Raw genomic sequence first — 16,258 nt, forward strand, 5'->3', positions numbered from 1 at the left:
GCATGGCAGATGCAGTTTAATGTGGATAAATGTGAGGTTATCCAGTTTGGTGGTAAGAACAGGAAGGTAGATTATTATCTAAATGGAGTCAAGTTAGGAAAAGGGGAAGTACAACGAGATGCAGGTGTTCTTGTACATCAGCCACTGAAAGCAAGCATGCAAGTACAGCAGGCAGTGAAGAAAGCTAATGGCATGCTGGCCTTCATAACAAGGGGAATTGAGTATAAGAGCAAAGAGGTCCTTCCGCAGTTGTACAGGGCCCTGGTGAGACCACACCTGGAGTACTGTGTGCAGTTTTGGTCTCCAAATTTGAGGAAGAACATTCTTGCTATTGAGAGAGTGCAGCGTAGGTTAATTCCCGGGATGGCGGGACTGTCATATGTTGAAAGATTGGAGCAACTGGGCTTGTATACTCTGGAATTTAGAAGGCTGAGAGGGGATTTTATTGAAACATATAAGATTATTAAGGGATTGGACACGCTGGAGGCAGGAAGCATGTTCCCGCTGATGGGTGAGTCCAGAACCAGAGGCCACAGTTTAAGAATTAGGGGTAGGCCATTTGGAACGGAGTTGAGAAAAAAACTTTTTCACCCAGAGAGTGGTGAATATATGGAATGCTCTGCCCCAGAAGGCTGTGGAGGCCAAGTCTCTGGATGCTTTGAAGAAAGAGATGGATAGAGCTCTTAAAGATAGCGGAATCAAAGGTTATGGGGATAAGGCAGGAACTGGATACTGATTGTGGATGATCAGCCATGATCACAGTGAATGGCGGTGCTGGCTTGAAGGGCTGAATGGCCTACTCCTGCACCTATTGTCTGTTGTCTATTGTCTATTGCATACTGTTCATACAGATCAGATCGTTACACAGTGCATTGAGCCAGAATAAGGTAAAGCAATAACCATGCAGAATGACGTGTAGATGTTACTGAAAAAGTGTCAATGATAAAGTGCAAGATTATAACAATCTTTGTAATGAAGGTAACTAAGTTGTGTATTGGCATTAAAATGTAGGATTTGGCTACTCAGCCAATTTGTTCTTTGCTGTTCCCCACTTAGTCCCTCTCACTCGCAATCACCTCACACAATCACCACATCCTTAACCACTTCTTTCATGTTGCACCATCATCACCATCATCATCACCATTATGTGCCGTGTTGTCTGACGTGGGCGATCATGGTCTTTCATCTGCCTTTAATCTGAAAAATTGTAATAAGCGCTTCAAAACTCTTGCCTGTCCATCCTTCGATGTAACTCACGAATACTATGAACGGTCAACCGCGACCTTTTCTTCCGGCAATTTTTCCTGTCACTGCAAGATATTCAAGCTTCTCTTTCTTCAGTATATATCCCAGAAATCCCAGCTGCTGTTCCTGATTGATGACATTATTCCAGCTATTTGCAACACTTCTGCGTTTGTTACTCTGTCCTTACATGATATTTCTGCAGCTTTGAGTCTTCCCTTGGTTTGCTTTGATATTGTCCAACGAGCACCTCCGCTCTGTCCGCCAAAACAGACAGGATCTCCCAGTAGCCACCCACTTCAACTCTGCTTCCCACTCCCATTCAGATATGTCCATACATGGCCTCTACTGCCATGATGAGGCTAAACTCAGGTTGGAGGAGCAACACCTCATATACCGTCTAGGTAGCCTCCAGCCCCTTGGTATGAACATAGAATTCTCCAACTTCTGGTAATTCCCTCCCCCTCCCTTCCTCTATCCCTATGTCACTCTGCCCCCTCTCCCAGCTGCCTATCACCTCCCTCATGGTTCCGCCTCCTTCTACAACCCATTGTGTTTTCCCCTATTCCTTCTTCACCTTTCCTGCCTATCACCTCCCTGCTTCCCCTCCTCCACCCCTTTATCTTTCCCCTTACTGGTTTTTCACCTGGAACCTACCAGCCTTCTCCTTCCCACCCTCCCAACCTTCTTTATAGGGCCTCTGCCCCTTCCCTCTTCAGTCCTGACGAAGGGTTCCAGGCTGAAACGTTGACTCATCATTTCCACGGACGCTGCCCGACCTGCTGAGTTCCTCCAGCGTGTTGTGAGTGTTGATTCACTTCTATGTTAGTGTGGAATGAACATAGCAGCACAACACTCTGTTTCATGTCCATAGAAATGATGTTATTCTTTAATATTGTGCTCAAATGCTCAAATGCGCATTTAACAATACCAATCCTTCTTCTAATTTTAACTTCAGCCCTACCGTCAGATGTTATTGTGCTCCCTAAGTAATTGAACTTCCATGCTTGCTTGATTGTTTCGTTGCTCACTTTCAGTTTGTGTTTTTCTATTTCTTGCGCCTTTGTGACGATCATACATTCAGTCTTCTTGCAGTTAATGGGCAATCCTCTCTTTGCATTTTCTTCAATGTAGTATTTCTTGGAGCTTCTCTTTAGAAGTAGCTATCAGCACTGTCTGGGTATCATTGGTTGATCAAATTGTACCCACCGAAAATCACGCCTGGAATACTATTAACTTCACTTAGAATCTTCTCGCTATGCAGTTTGAATAGGTCGGGTGAGAGCACACAACCCTGTCAGACTCCCTTCTTAATCAGGACAAAGTCATTTTAGATTAGATTATTAGATTATGAGGACACGCAGTCCTCTTTTATTGTCATTTAGTAATGAATGCATTAAGAAATGATAGAATATTCCTCCGGTGTGATATCACAGAAACACAGGACAGACCAAGACTGAAAAACTAACAAAAACCACATAATTATAACATATAGTTACAACTTGGGCACGTGGCCAAGTGGTTAAGGCATTGGACTAGCGACCTGAAGGTCGTGAGTTCGAGCCCCAGCTGAGGCAATGTATCGTGTCCTTGAGCTCAGCGACGACACTGGTGCCAAGCTGTATGGGTTCTAATGCCCTTCCCTTGGACAATATTGGTGTCGTGGAGAGGAGAGACAAAGCATGGGCAACTGCTGGTCTTCCATACAACCTTGAGAGTGAAGACTTTCCAGACGCAGATCCATGGTCTCGCAAGACTAACGGATGCCTTTACTTTGGTTACAACAGTGCAACAATACCATAACTTGATGAAGAACAGGCCATGGTACAGCAAAAAAGTTCAAAGTCTCTCAAAAGTCCCACATCTCACGCAGACGGGAAAAGGAAGAAAACTCTCCCTGCCATGCCCGACCACAGTCCGACTCTGAGTCGTCTGAAAACTTCGAGCTCCGATCAGCCCTCCGACACTGAGTACTGAGAACCATTTCTGCCGAATGCTTCGACCCCAGCCTCGGTAGCCAGCAGCAGGCAAAGCTGGGGATTTTGGGGCCTTCCCTCCGGAGATTCTCGATCGCACAGTAGCAGCGGCAGCGAACTGGGCATTTCAGAAATTTCTCCAGGTGTTCCTCTGTGCTTCTCACGTCTGTCTCCATTAAATCAGAATTGTCCACGGCCCCTATTTAACAGATATGATATCATTTCACCGGAGAGCTGTGCACGCTGCGTCGCGTTGCCAACTTCTCCTCCCGCCTCCCATTTGTCTCATTTTCGATGCTCATGCCTGCTCTTTGTGCCCAATACAAATTCCTGATGATTCTGATATCTATCCTATCAACGTCTATGTGCTGAAGGATTTTTATAAGCTCTTCATGTCTTTGGTGTAATCAATGAAACATAGGTATAGGTCTTTCTGGCATGCTCACAAATCATTCGAAGGATGAAGATGCAATTTCACCTTCCATTATTTTCAACAAAGCGCAATCTCTGGTTTCATGGTTTTTCTTGAACTCATTGTCATGATTCATAACAAGACTTTCACCACATGGCTCTTCAAACTCATTGTGCTGTGTAACTCCCATTCAACTGCTCCAGTTTTTTTCAGCAATACAGTAAATAATAACTTGCGTATTTGTACAACTGTTGCAATCGTACAAATTGGCTGCACTTGGAGTTCTATCAACATGTGCATAACACTCCATATCTATACATGTAAACAAGTGTAAATATCTGGCATAAAGATTGTTAGGGCATTTTTGGGGTTAGGACATCTGGCAAAATATTAACTACTATCTTCAGCAACTAACTTCAGCCACCAATCTTCAGATCTGAATATAGATTGTAGATTAAATTTAAAATGCGGCTCTGGACAAGGGGTTCCTAAGATCTGTGAACCAGAGATGTTGATTTAGCATTCATTTTGTGTGTCTGTAGTGTGGATGTGAAGAAGGAGGCGTGAAAGTTATATATAATTCAAAGAAAGCATTGTAGATACATTGTAAATATAGAATTGTCCTTTGATCTTTAGCATATAAAATGTCATGTGCTGTTGTGTTGAGCAGGCCTCTTCTTCCAAAAGGGTCTCAACATGATGCCTGCTGTTTCTCATTTTGTCAAAAAAAGACTACTTTATATTCATCAGCCACGTCTCTCTGGTGACTTTATTCATGCAACAACAAAGGTAAGCTTGAACATAATATTCTCTTCGAAGTATGTCCAAGAGATGTTTATTAATACCACCAAAAACTTTAAACTCTCAGATTTTGCTGTTTCAAGGGCATATAAAGAGTGGGTGGAGGTCGACGTCTTTCCTCTGTGTGTTGTGAATCTGAAAGGAAGCTGCCAGCATGCAGGTGTCAATATCGCTGAAGAGATATCCTGAGTCCACCATATTGAAGCAGTTACAAAAATGACATGACCAAAGGAGCTCTATTTTGTAACCCTCAGCTATATTGGCTCGTATTTATCTAGGGGAAATCCCGCCCGCCACCCGCCTGGTCTCCCGGTTGTGTTGGTTGCTATACAACTGCCACCGAATTCAGCTTCAAACATCAATCATCAGCCAGCACACACTGTGCGTTTTACCAATTACACTTTATAGATATTACTAAGTCTATGAAATTAATATGTTCAATACAAAAAAAAGGAATGGAAAAGGCGCCAGATTTATCAAAGTTCAATTTCTTCGTGCACATGTTGGAGCTCAGGAACCTCTTCGGGACCCCTCTGATCCCGGCGACTCGCAGCTCGGGAAAACCCGGAGTGATCGAACTGAGCCTTCCTGTACATCCGTCGTCCTCACGGTCTCTCCTCCGACTCCCCGCCAAAAGTCCCTGGTTCCCAGTCATATGAGACAGCATATCACCCCAAGAAAGAATAACATGAACACCCATTGGCTGATAGTACCTCTGCTATCTGTATTAACCCAAGCAAATTTCTAGCTAGAGACTTCCTCAACATTTAACATAACATAGAAGCCATTTTAATTCACATACGCAGCAGTTTAAAAGATTAACATAAGAAAGAAGCCATTTTAATTTTAACATAAGAAAGAAGAAACCCCCATACAATTTCATTAGGAGTTTGAGGAGATTTGGTATGTCACCAAAGACACTCGCAAATTTCCACAGGTGAACCATGGAGAGCATTATAACCGTCCGGTATGGAGGGGCTGCTACAGAAAGCTGTAAACTCAGCCACCTCCACCATGGGCACTAGTCTCCCCAGCATCCAGGACACCTCCAAAAGGCAATGCCTCAAAAGGGCGGCATCCATCATTAAGGATCTCCATCACCCAGGACATGCCCTCCTCTCATTGCTACCATAAGGGAGGAGGTGCAGGAGCCGGAAGGCACACACTCAACGTTTCAGGAACAACATTTTCCTTCTGCCATCAGACACCTTCTATAGTAATTTGAAGTTTTATTACGTATTGCAACGTATTGCTGCTGCCAAGAAACAAATTTCAAGACATATGTTAGTGATATTAAGCCTGACTCTGATTCTCACTCTGACATGGTACTTAGACAAATAGAACTACACCTCTAGAGGCTGCCAAGCTCTCAAACCCAGCAGCACCAGAACAGCAAACCTGCTCAAACCCTTCTGATCTAATTGTTGCTACCTTACGGGCAGGTCACAACCTCAAACATTGACACTGTTTCTCTTCTCTCCTCAGGTGGAGCCTGACTTGTTAAGTATGTGCAGCAGTTTCTGATTTACTTTGGTGCAGGCATCATGGCTGAAGGAACGGTTTCCTTGTTGCGTTGGTCTCTGCTCGGAAAAATGCCGGAGGAACTCGGCATGTCAGGCAGCATCTATGGAAATGAACGAACAGTTGACATTGCAGGCCAAGACCCTTCATCAGGACTGGAAAGGAAGTGGGGAGATACCAGAGTGAAAAGGTGGTGGGAGGGGAAGGAGGATATCTAGAAGGTGATAGGTGAAACCAGGTGGGTGGGAAAGGTAAAGGGCTGGAGAAGAAGGAATCTGATAGGAGAGGAGAGTGGACAATAGGAGAAAGGGAAAAAGGAGAGGCATTGGGGGCACCATGTCTCTACTGCTCACCAACTCTTCATTCATATGCTCGATACCACAGCCACATGTCCTTCTGAAGGGTCTCGGCCCGAAACATCAACTGTACTTTTGCCTGGCCTACTGAGTTCCTCCAGCATTTTGTGTGTGTCGTTTGGACTTCCAGCATCTGCAGATTTTCTCTTGTTTATGCCCTTCCTGGGAACTTGTTTTTGCCGGCTGTCCTACCAAATTCCTCCTTCTTGCATGGACAGAGTGGATGTGGCAAAGTTGTTTCCCATGATGGGGGAGTCTAGTACAAGAGGGCATAACTTAAGGATTGAAGGGCGCCCATTCAGAACAGAAATGCAAAGAAATTTTTTTAGTCAGAGGGTGGTGAATCTATGGAATTTGTTGCGATGGGCAGCAGTGGAGGCCAAGTCACTGGGTGTATTTAAGGCAGAGATTGATAGGTATCTGAGTAGCCAGGGCATCAAAGGTTGTGATGAGAAGGCGGGGGAGTGGGACTGAATGGGAGAATGGATCAGCTCATGATAAAATGGCGGAGCAGACTCGATGGGCTGAATGGCCGACTTCTGCTCCTTTGTCTTATGGTCTTATGGTCTTCAGCTTTCACCTCCCAGCTTCTCCCTGCCCCCACCTTCTCATCCACCTTCCCACCAGCTTCTGCTCCTTCCCCTCTTCCCTCTTTCTTATTCTGGCTTCTTGTTTCCTTTTCAGTCCTGCTGAAGGAGCTTAGCCCAAAACACGGTCTGTTTATTCCTTCGTGTAGATACTGCCTGACTGCTGAGTTTCTCCAGCATGTTACGTATGATTAGATTCAACTTCATTGTCATTGTGCCGAGTACAGATACAAAGCCAATGAAATGCACTTAGCATCTGACCGGAAATGCAAAGAATAGTGTTATTTACAAAATAACTGCGAATAAAGAGTAAGTGCTACAGCAGCAGTCCCCAACCACCGGGCCGCGGACCAGTACCGGGCCGCAGAGCATGTGCTACTGGGCTGCAAGGAAACGATGTGAATCAGCTGCACCTTTCCTCATTCCCTGTCACGCACTGTTGAACTTGAACATAGGGTTGCCAACTGTCCCGTATTTGCCGGGACGTCCCATATATTGGACTAAATTAGTTTGTCCCATACGGGACCGCCCTTGTCCCGTATTTCCCCCACTAAGGTAGAGCGTTGCTAGGAAACCTTTCATGCCAAAATGGTGTAAAGCGAAGAAGCAATTACCATTAATTTATATGGGAAAAATTTGTGAGCGTTCCCAGACCCAAAAAATAACCTACCAAATCATACCAAATAACACATAAAACTGAAAATAACACTAACATATAGTAAAAGCAGGAATGATATGATAAATACACAGCCTATATAAAGTAGAAATAATGTACGTACAGTATAGTCGGGAAGATTAAGCCAAAACTGATATGTGGGGGAGAAAAATCGGCACGTACGCGCGTGCACACACAGGTTCCCGCGCAAGGCTTCATGGTCATGGTAGTCTTTCTCAGGGTAAACACAAGCGTCCCGGGATTTGACTGCTACTTTTGTACCTTATTTGGGAGTGAGAAAGTTGGCAACCTTAACTGTAAAAGACATGTTGAGGTGAGTTTAACCCTACTTGAACGCCCCCCCCCCCCCCCCCGGTCGGCCGGTCTGCAAGAATGTTGTCAATATTAAACCGGTCTGCGGTGCAAAAAAGGTTGGGGACCCCTGCGCTACAGCGTACAATACAGATGCAATACTGCTTAGCGCTGTGATGAGAGGTTCAGCAGGGTCACAGCCTCAGGGAAGAAGCTCTTCCTGTGCCTGCTGGTGCGGGAGCGGAGGCTCCTGTAGCACCTACCGGATGGAAGGAGAGTAAAAAGACCATGGTTAGGGGGAAATGCATCCTTGATAATGCTTTTCACCCTGCCCAGGCAGCGTTTATGGTAGATGTTCTCAATGGTGGGTAATTGGGTGCCGATAATTCAATATGACCTTTGGTACTGTGTTTTTCACCATGCCCCGGGAGTAACACTGTTTCGTATTCATGTACGGTTGAATGACAATTAAACTTGAACTTGAACTTACCATACGTACATTGGCATGCTCTGCCTGGATTGGATACAACCCTGTGCAAAAGTCTTCGGCACACATATATAGCTAGGGTACCTAAGACTTTTGCACAGTACTATAGTAATTTTATGTATTGCACTTTACTACTATGACAAAAAAAATTCATGACATATGTGAGTGATGATAAACATACTTCCTTCATAAGGAGAACCACTATAAACAAACGGACAGAGTGGCCATTGGATTGCCCTCGCTGGTCCAGCTATTGCTAATTCCTCCATGGAGGACTTTGAGGAGAGGGCTCTGAGTTCATCGCCCTTACGCCCCAGATGCTTCTTCAGGTACGTCAATGACACCTTCGTAGTGTGGCCTCATGGACGCCAGGCACTCCAACAGTTCCATGGACCATCTGAACAGCATACATTCAAACATTCAAATTACGATGGAAATGGACAAGAATGGTTGCCTCCCATTCCTGGACATTCTAATATGACAGAAACCAGACAGTAACCTCAGTCATGGCGTCTATTGGAAACCCACTCGCATGGACTCATACCTCAACAGTATCAACCACCATCATACCTCCCAACGTACAGCGGTCATTTCTACTTTGATTAACTGTGCGAAAACTATTTTGGACCCAGTAAGTCTCCATGAAGAAATAAGATGATTACACACAATGTTCCTACAGAATGGCAACAAGGTGAAGGAAATCAATCGAGCCCTTAAGAGGGGCGATTGAAAAACCAGGAAATCTAACAATGAGGAGGAACCCACCGCTACCACCTGTCTTCCCTATATTTCCACCGTTTCTGGAAGGATTTCCAGGATCCTGAAGAAATACCAGATTAATACCATCCTCACACCCATAAGGAAGTTCAAATCACAGCTTATGCAGGTGAAAGATGACCTGGGACTCTATTGGCTGGCACTTACAGGATTCTCTGTGAATACGGAGTAGCATATATAGGCCAGATGGGACACACAGTGCAAACCCGCATCAAAGAGCACAGGAGGTGTATCCGTTTGGGTCACCTGGAGAAATCAGCAGTAGCTGAACACTGCATTCGCAATGGCCATAGGATTGACTCCGGATGGCACAAAACTACTGTGCAATGCCAGTGGCTTTTGGGACCATCTGGTGAGGAAAGACATTGAAATAACACTAAAGGAAAAGAATTTTAACAAAGGTGAAGGTCTTGCTCTAAGTAAGAATTGGAATTTGATTATAAACTAGGTGGGACGGTGGAAACCTGATTGGATGAGGACTAACCAATCAGTAGGGATGGATGGCAGGGGTATAAGCACCACTGGACTAAGCTCGCCCAGTCATCATCCCTGATGAAGATGGCAGAGTTTGTCATCAAAATGTTGGTTAAAATCAATACCTGTACGCAGCTGGAAACTAAGAGGTGTTTATTTGATGGTAAACCTGATTCTGATATGGGTCTCTGTTGTGGACAGAGAGTGAGAAGGGGGCAGGGAGAGGGGAATCATGGTTGGGACAAGGGGAAGGGAGAGAGGAAGGAGCAGGAAGCTCCAGAAAGACATTCTGTGCGCTTGGAATCAACTGACCTTGCCTGGTGTCCCAAGGCTGGGGTGTGTCTGCACCCACGTCACCCCCTGCCCCTGGCACTCTTTCTCTGCCACTTGTCCCACACCCTTCCTGCGGTGCTCTACTTCCACAATCCCAAATCCTCTTCTCCCACCAGATTTACAAACTGGCTCTCCGCTCCACGATGCCAAATACAGTACTGTGAAAATGTCTTAATCACCTTGGCTATATATATATATGTGCTTAAGACCTTTGCTCAGCAGTGCACAAACAAACAAAAGTTACTGGAGACATGAGAGACTGCAGCATTGGAGAATGAGGAGAGATTTGATAGAGATACACAAAATTATGAGGGGTATAAATAGGGTAAATGCAAACAGGCTTTTCCCCAGTGAAGTTGGATGAGACTGGAACTAGAGGTCATAGGTTAAGGGTGAAAGGTGAAATGTTTAAGGGGAACTTGAGGATGGTGTGAGTGTGGAATGAGCTGCCAGTGGAAGTGGTGAATAAAGGTTTGATTAGATTAGATTAGATTATGAGGACACTCAGTCCTCGTTTATTATCATTTAGAAATGCATGCATTAAAAAATCATACAATGTTCCTCCAGAATGATATCACAAAAAAACAGGGCAAACCAAAGACTAACACTGACAAAACCACATAAATTATAACATGTAGTCACAGCAGTGCAAAGCAATACCATAATTTGATAAAGAGCAGACCACGGACACGGTAAAAAAAAGTCTCAAAGTTCCGATCGACTCCCAATAGTCCCTGATTGCAGGCGGCAAAAGGGAGAAACTCTCCCTGCCATAAACCTCCAGGCGCCGACAACTGCCAATGCATTTGAAGCACCCGACCACAGCCGACTCTGAGTCTGTCTGAAAACTTCGAGCCTCCAACCAGCCCCTCCGATACAATCTCCCGTGCGCCATCCTCTGCCGAGCGCTTCGACTTCGCCCCGGCCGCCGAGCAACAAGCAAAGCCGAGGACTCGGGGCCTTCCCCTCCGAAGATTCCAGATCACACAGTAGCAGCAGCAGCGAAGCAGGCATTTCAGAGGCTTCTCCCGATGTTCCTCCGTGCTCTCACGTCTGTCTCCATCAAATCAGGATAGTGCACGGCGCCCTACTTGAATTGTTACAGATATCATTCACCAGAGTGGCGGCTGCATGCTGAGTCACAACGCCATCTTCTCCTCCTTGCAATATTTAACAGAAGTTTGGATAAGTACATGGATGGGAAAGATATGGAGGGCTATGGACCAGGTGAGGGTTGATGGGTCTAGGTAGATTGATAGTTCATCCTGGATTAGATGGGCTGAAAGGCCTGTCTCTCTACAACAACAGACACTGGAACCTGGAGCAACATGCAGTCTGCTTCAGCAACTCAGTAGGTCCAGCAGCATTTGTAGGGGGCGGGTAGCGGGGAGGACTTGTCAATATTTTGGTTTGAAGCCCTGCTTCAGGACTTCACTCTGATTCCTGCTCTCCTTTCCCTGATCCTGTTGCTTCGATCACTTTTCCTGCAGGGATTGTTGGGGCAAGTCATGACTCTCCTTCCCACGACAAACGCCTGACCTGCTAAAATCAGCTCATCCTAGACCTGGAGAGTGCAAGAACAGAGCGCGCAGCCTCAGGAAACAAGAACATCCCTTTAGAACGAAGATGGGAAGGAATTTCCTTAGTCAGAGGGTGTAATTCATTGCCACGGACGGCTGTGGAGCCCAGGTCATTGGGTATTTTCGTGCCACTGTCTGAATGGAGACTGAATGTTCTCCCCATGATCGTGTGGGTTTCCTCCGAATGCTCTGGTTTCCTCCCACAAACCAAAGATGTACCAAATGGTCACTGTAAATTGTCCCATGATTAGGCTAGGGTTAAATCGGGGATTGCTGGGCGGTGTGGCTTGAGGGGCTAGAAGGGCCTATCCCACGCTGTATAAATAAATGTTTTATGTGGAAATTGATAGGTTCTTGATTAGTAAGGGCTGTCAATGATTACAGGGAGAAAGCAGGAGAATGGGGTTGAGAGGCAAAATAAATCAACCATGATGGAATAGCAGAACAGATTTGATGGGCCAAATAGCTTAATCTGTGTCCTATACTTTATAGTCTTATGGTCTGCAAATTAGAATCATTGAGTCATAGTGTACTACAGCACATAAACAGGCCCCTTGGCCTATCTAGACAATGCTGAACCGGTATTCTGCCTCGTCCCATCAACCCGCACCTGGGTCAGAGCTCTCCATTCTCCTCCCATCCATATATTTCACTTAAATTTTGCAATCAAGCCGGCATCCACCACCTCCTCCGGCAGCTTGTTCCACACTCACACCACCCTCCGAGTGAAGATGTTCCTCCTCAGATTCCCCTTCAACATTTCACCTTTCACCATTAACCTATGACCCCTAGTTCTAGGCTCACTCAAACTCCGTGGAAAAAGCCTGCTTGCATTTGCCCTGTCTATATTCCTCACAATTTTGTATACCTCTATCTTCCTTTAACATCACTGAGGCCACAACTGTTAATGGGGAGGAATAAAAGACTTTGGCTTGCTTTTGGCATTTTGTACACTCCCGCCATCTCCTTTCCAACAGAGCAGAAGCTCCTATTGTTTTCACAGTATGTGCTTTGCAAGTTCAGACAAAACTAATTCTTCAGCATAATAGTCAGAACAATTGCACCTTTGACAGAAAAATATTCAGACTATCCCACAATAGGAAACATCCACCCCAAAAGTTGATGGTTACTGTGGCATGATAATGTCCTTTGAGTGGCTGCCTAGTAACTACTGCTTATTCCATCAACATTAGTACTGGCTTTTAGAAACTGGCACAACTAGATCCATCTGACACATTGCTCTTTTACAGAACTGTGTAAAAGTCTAAGACACATATTTATAGTTAGAGTGCACAGTACTGTAGTAATTTTATGTATTGCACTGTACTGCTGCTGCAAAAATAAACAAATTTCAAGACATATGTGAGTGATAAATCTGATTCTGATATGGGTCTCTGTTGTGGACTGAGAGTGGGAAGGGGGCAGGGAGAGGGGAATCATGGCTGGGAAAAGGGGAAGGGAGAGGGGAGGGAGTGGGAAGCACCTGAGAGGCATTCTGTCATGATCAATAAACCAATTCTTGGAATGAAGTGACCTTGCCTGGTGTCTCAGGGCTGGCTGTGTCTGCACCCTCACCACCCTCCCCTCCTGACACTCCTTCTCTGCCACCTGCCCCACACCCCTCCCAAGGTGCCCCACCCTCGCCATTCCCAACATTCTTTGCTCCCACCAGATTTACACACTCGCTCTCCACTCCATGTTGACAAGTACACTACTGTGTAGAAGTCTGAGGCTCCTATCTATCTATACATGTGTCTGAGACTTTTGCAGAGCACTGTGAATTGTACGAGGGAGGAATGTGGTGTGGGCCACCCAGTGCGCAGAGTCACGGGACTGCCCCACCTCTCAGCTTGTGCTGAGGAATGTGCGACCATAACAAGTACCAAAGGGTGGGCAGTGTGGGGCAGCCTGCCAACTCACAGACTTCCCGGTGGAAGGAATTGCTCTCGGGACACCAATGTGAAACGCATCGCACACAAAATGCTGGAGGAGCTTAAGAGGTCAGGCAGCATCTATGGAGGGAAGTGAACAGTCTACATTTCATGCCGAGACCCTTCATCGGGACTTTTTCTGATAAAACCACAAGACCGTGAGACATGGGAACAGAATGGAATCATGACTGATTTATTTTCCCTCTCAACCCTATTCTCCTGCCTCCTCTCCAGTATTTGACACCCTTACTAATCAGGAACCTATCAACCTCTGCTTTAAATATACCCAATGACCTGGCCTCCACAGCTGCCCGTGGCAAAGAATTCCACAGATTCACCACCCTCTGGCTAAATAAATTCCACCTCATTATTTAGGGACCTTTTTTTTGTATTCTGAGTCTGTGCACTAGATTCACCCACTATAGGAAAATATCCTCACCATTTCCCCTCCAACTTGGCCTTTCAATAATCGGTAGGTTTCAGTGATATCTCCCCCCCCCCCCACCATTCTTCAAATCTCCAGCGAGTACAGGAGCCATCACACACTCCTCAGACGTTAACCTGCCCTGCACCTCCTCCCCCACCAACATTCAGGGCCCCAAACAGTCCTTCCAGGTGAGGCAACACTTCACCTGCGAGTCTCTTTGGATGTATCTAGTGTTCCCGGTGCGGCCTCCACTCCATCAGTGAGACCCCACACACATACTGGGAAGCCATTTTGTCGAGCACCTTCGCTCTGACCACTGCAAATGGCAGGATCACCCAGTGGCCACTCATTTCAATTCGACTTCCCGTCCTGTCAGGACTTCCCCCTGCTGCCATGATGAGGCCAAACTGAGGTAGGAGGAGCAACACCTTATATTCCGTCCAGGTAGCCTCTGCCCCGATGGCTTAAACATCAATTTCTCCAATTTCTGATCATTTCTAACCTCTCCCACCTTCTCCATTTTTCCAATCCCATTCTGGTTACCCTCTCAGCTCTTCGCTTCTCTTCACCCTTCTGTCACCTGCCTCTGGTTCGCCACCTTCTTCCCTTTCTCCCATGGTCTATCCTCCTCTCCTATCAGATTCCTTCTTCTTCAGCCTTTTACCTCTCCCACCTATCACTTCCCAGCTTCTTACTTCATCCTCCACCTTCCCCTCCCCTCACCTGACCTCACCTATCTCCTGCCAGCTTGTCATCAACCCCCACCTATTTATTCCAGCTTCTGCCCCCTTCCTTTCCAGTCCTGATGAATGGCTTCCCTCACCCCTAGCTCAATTCCTCAAGTGTTTTGTATGAGTTGTGGTAAAACAACAGATAGTATTCCTCTATTGACTAATGAGGGCGGCAACAGGGATTTTATTTTTTGCGATACAGTGAGGAGTAGGCCCTTCTGGCCTTCGAGCTGCGTGGCCCAGCAACCCACCAATTTATCCCTAGCCTAATCACGGGGCAATTTACAACATCCTACTAACCAACCAACCAGTACATCTTTGGACTGTGGGAGGAAACCAGAGCACCCGGAGGAAACCCACTCAGTCACAGGGAGAACGTACAAACTCCTTACCGGGAGCGGTGGGAATTGAACCCGGGTCACCTGTACTGTAGAGCGTTGTGCTAGCCGCTACACTACTGTACTACCCTAAATCACCAGCTAATCTACATTAGTAATAGTAATTATTAAAATGATTAATTCCTGAGGATTAAATATTAAAACTGGCTGCACTGAGGCTCTTTTATGTTGGTAAGTGGTTTGCTTTCTTTTGGTAAGGCTTAATTTTTGCCTCACTTTGGAAGGCCTGTAACCATACAGGGTATCGTGGGGTGCAGCCCCAGACAGACATCCCCCTTCTCCTACTCAGCTGCTACTCGAGTGTTCCCCTGAAGTTGAAAGACTATTTTAATTTGTGCAGCTTTTTATTGCTGCCCTCGCCGCCCTCGCCACCATCCATCCGCACCGTCCTCTGGAGATGACGGTTTTATTGCCTTGAACCTGTCATGCAGCCGAGCTCAATTTGACCAGTCGGCATTCATCTCTCTCCCAGTGAATGATGCTTCAATAGCTACACAACTGGACCCATGACAGCCAAGGAAAAGCAGTCTAAAAGAATGTAAAATCCTAAATCGTATTTCTAGTAATGACACCCTGGGGGAGAGAGAATTCCTGCAATTTGACTTTAGTCTGGCTCTTGAGAGAATGAATCTTTCCTACCATCTCCTTTAGACCAAATATTATATCAGCCTCTCCATATTTCTGCCACAATACAAGCCTTGTAGCAAGCAAAAGACTATAGGACATAGGAGCAGAATTAGGCCACTTGGCCCATCGAGTCTGTTCCGCCACTCCATCATGGTTGGTTTGTTATCCCTCCCAACCCCATTCTCCTGCTTTTTCACTGTAACCTTTGCTGCCCTTACTAATCAAGTCTCTGCTTTAATCTCTATCAATCTCTGCTTTAATGACTTGCGCTCCACAGCCATCTGTGGCAATGAATTCCACAGATTCTCCACCTTTTGGCTGAAGATATTATCTCTGTTCTAAATGGATGTCCCTCTATTCTAAGACTGTCCTCTCTAGTCCTAGACTCCCCAACTATAGAAAACATCCTCTCCATGTCACCCTACCTAGGCCTTTCAATATTCAACAGGTTTCAATGAGATTCATTGTCAATTTTCTAAACTCCAGCAGGTACAGACCCAGAGCCATCAAACACTCTTCATACATTAACCCTTTCATTCTTGGAATCATTCTTGTGAACCTCCTCTGGACCTTCTCCAATACTAGCACATCCCTTTTCCAATAAGGGGCCCAAAATTGCTCACAATACTCC

The 16,258-nt window shown here is 45.8% G+C and overlaps 1 long non-coding RNA gene across 1 annotated transcript in view; it reads left to right on the forward strand.

Annotated features, from left to right (window-relative positions):
* The window catches only part of LOC134356011 (uncharacterized), an 81,528-nt gene that overhangs the window by 14,756 nt on the left and 50,514 nt on the right, over positions 1–16,258 (forward strand). The window contains exon 2 of the long non-coding RNA XR_010020259.1: positions 4,301–4,419. This is a non-coding gene — a long non-coding RNA (uncharacterized LOC134356011). The remainder of the gene's footprint in view (positions 1–4,300; positions 4,420–16,258) is intronic.

The sequence above is a fragment of the Mobula hypostoma genome, chromosome 13 (assembly GCF_963921235.1).
Source record: "Mobula hypostoma chromosome 13, sMobHyp1.1, whole genome shotgun sequence".
NCBI lineage: Eukaryota > Metazoa > Chordata > Chondrichthyes > Myliobatiformes > Myliobatidae > Mobula > Mobula hypostoma.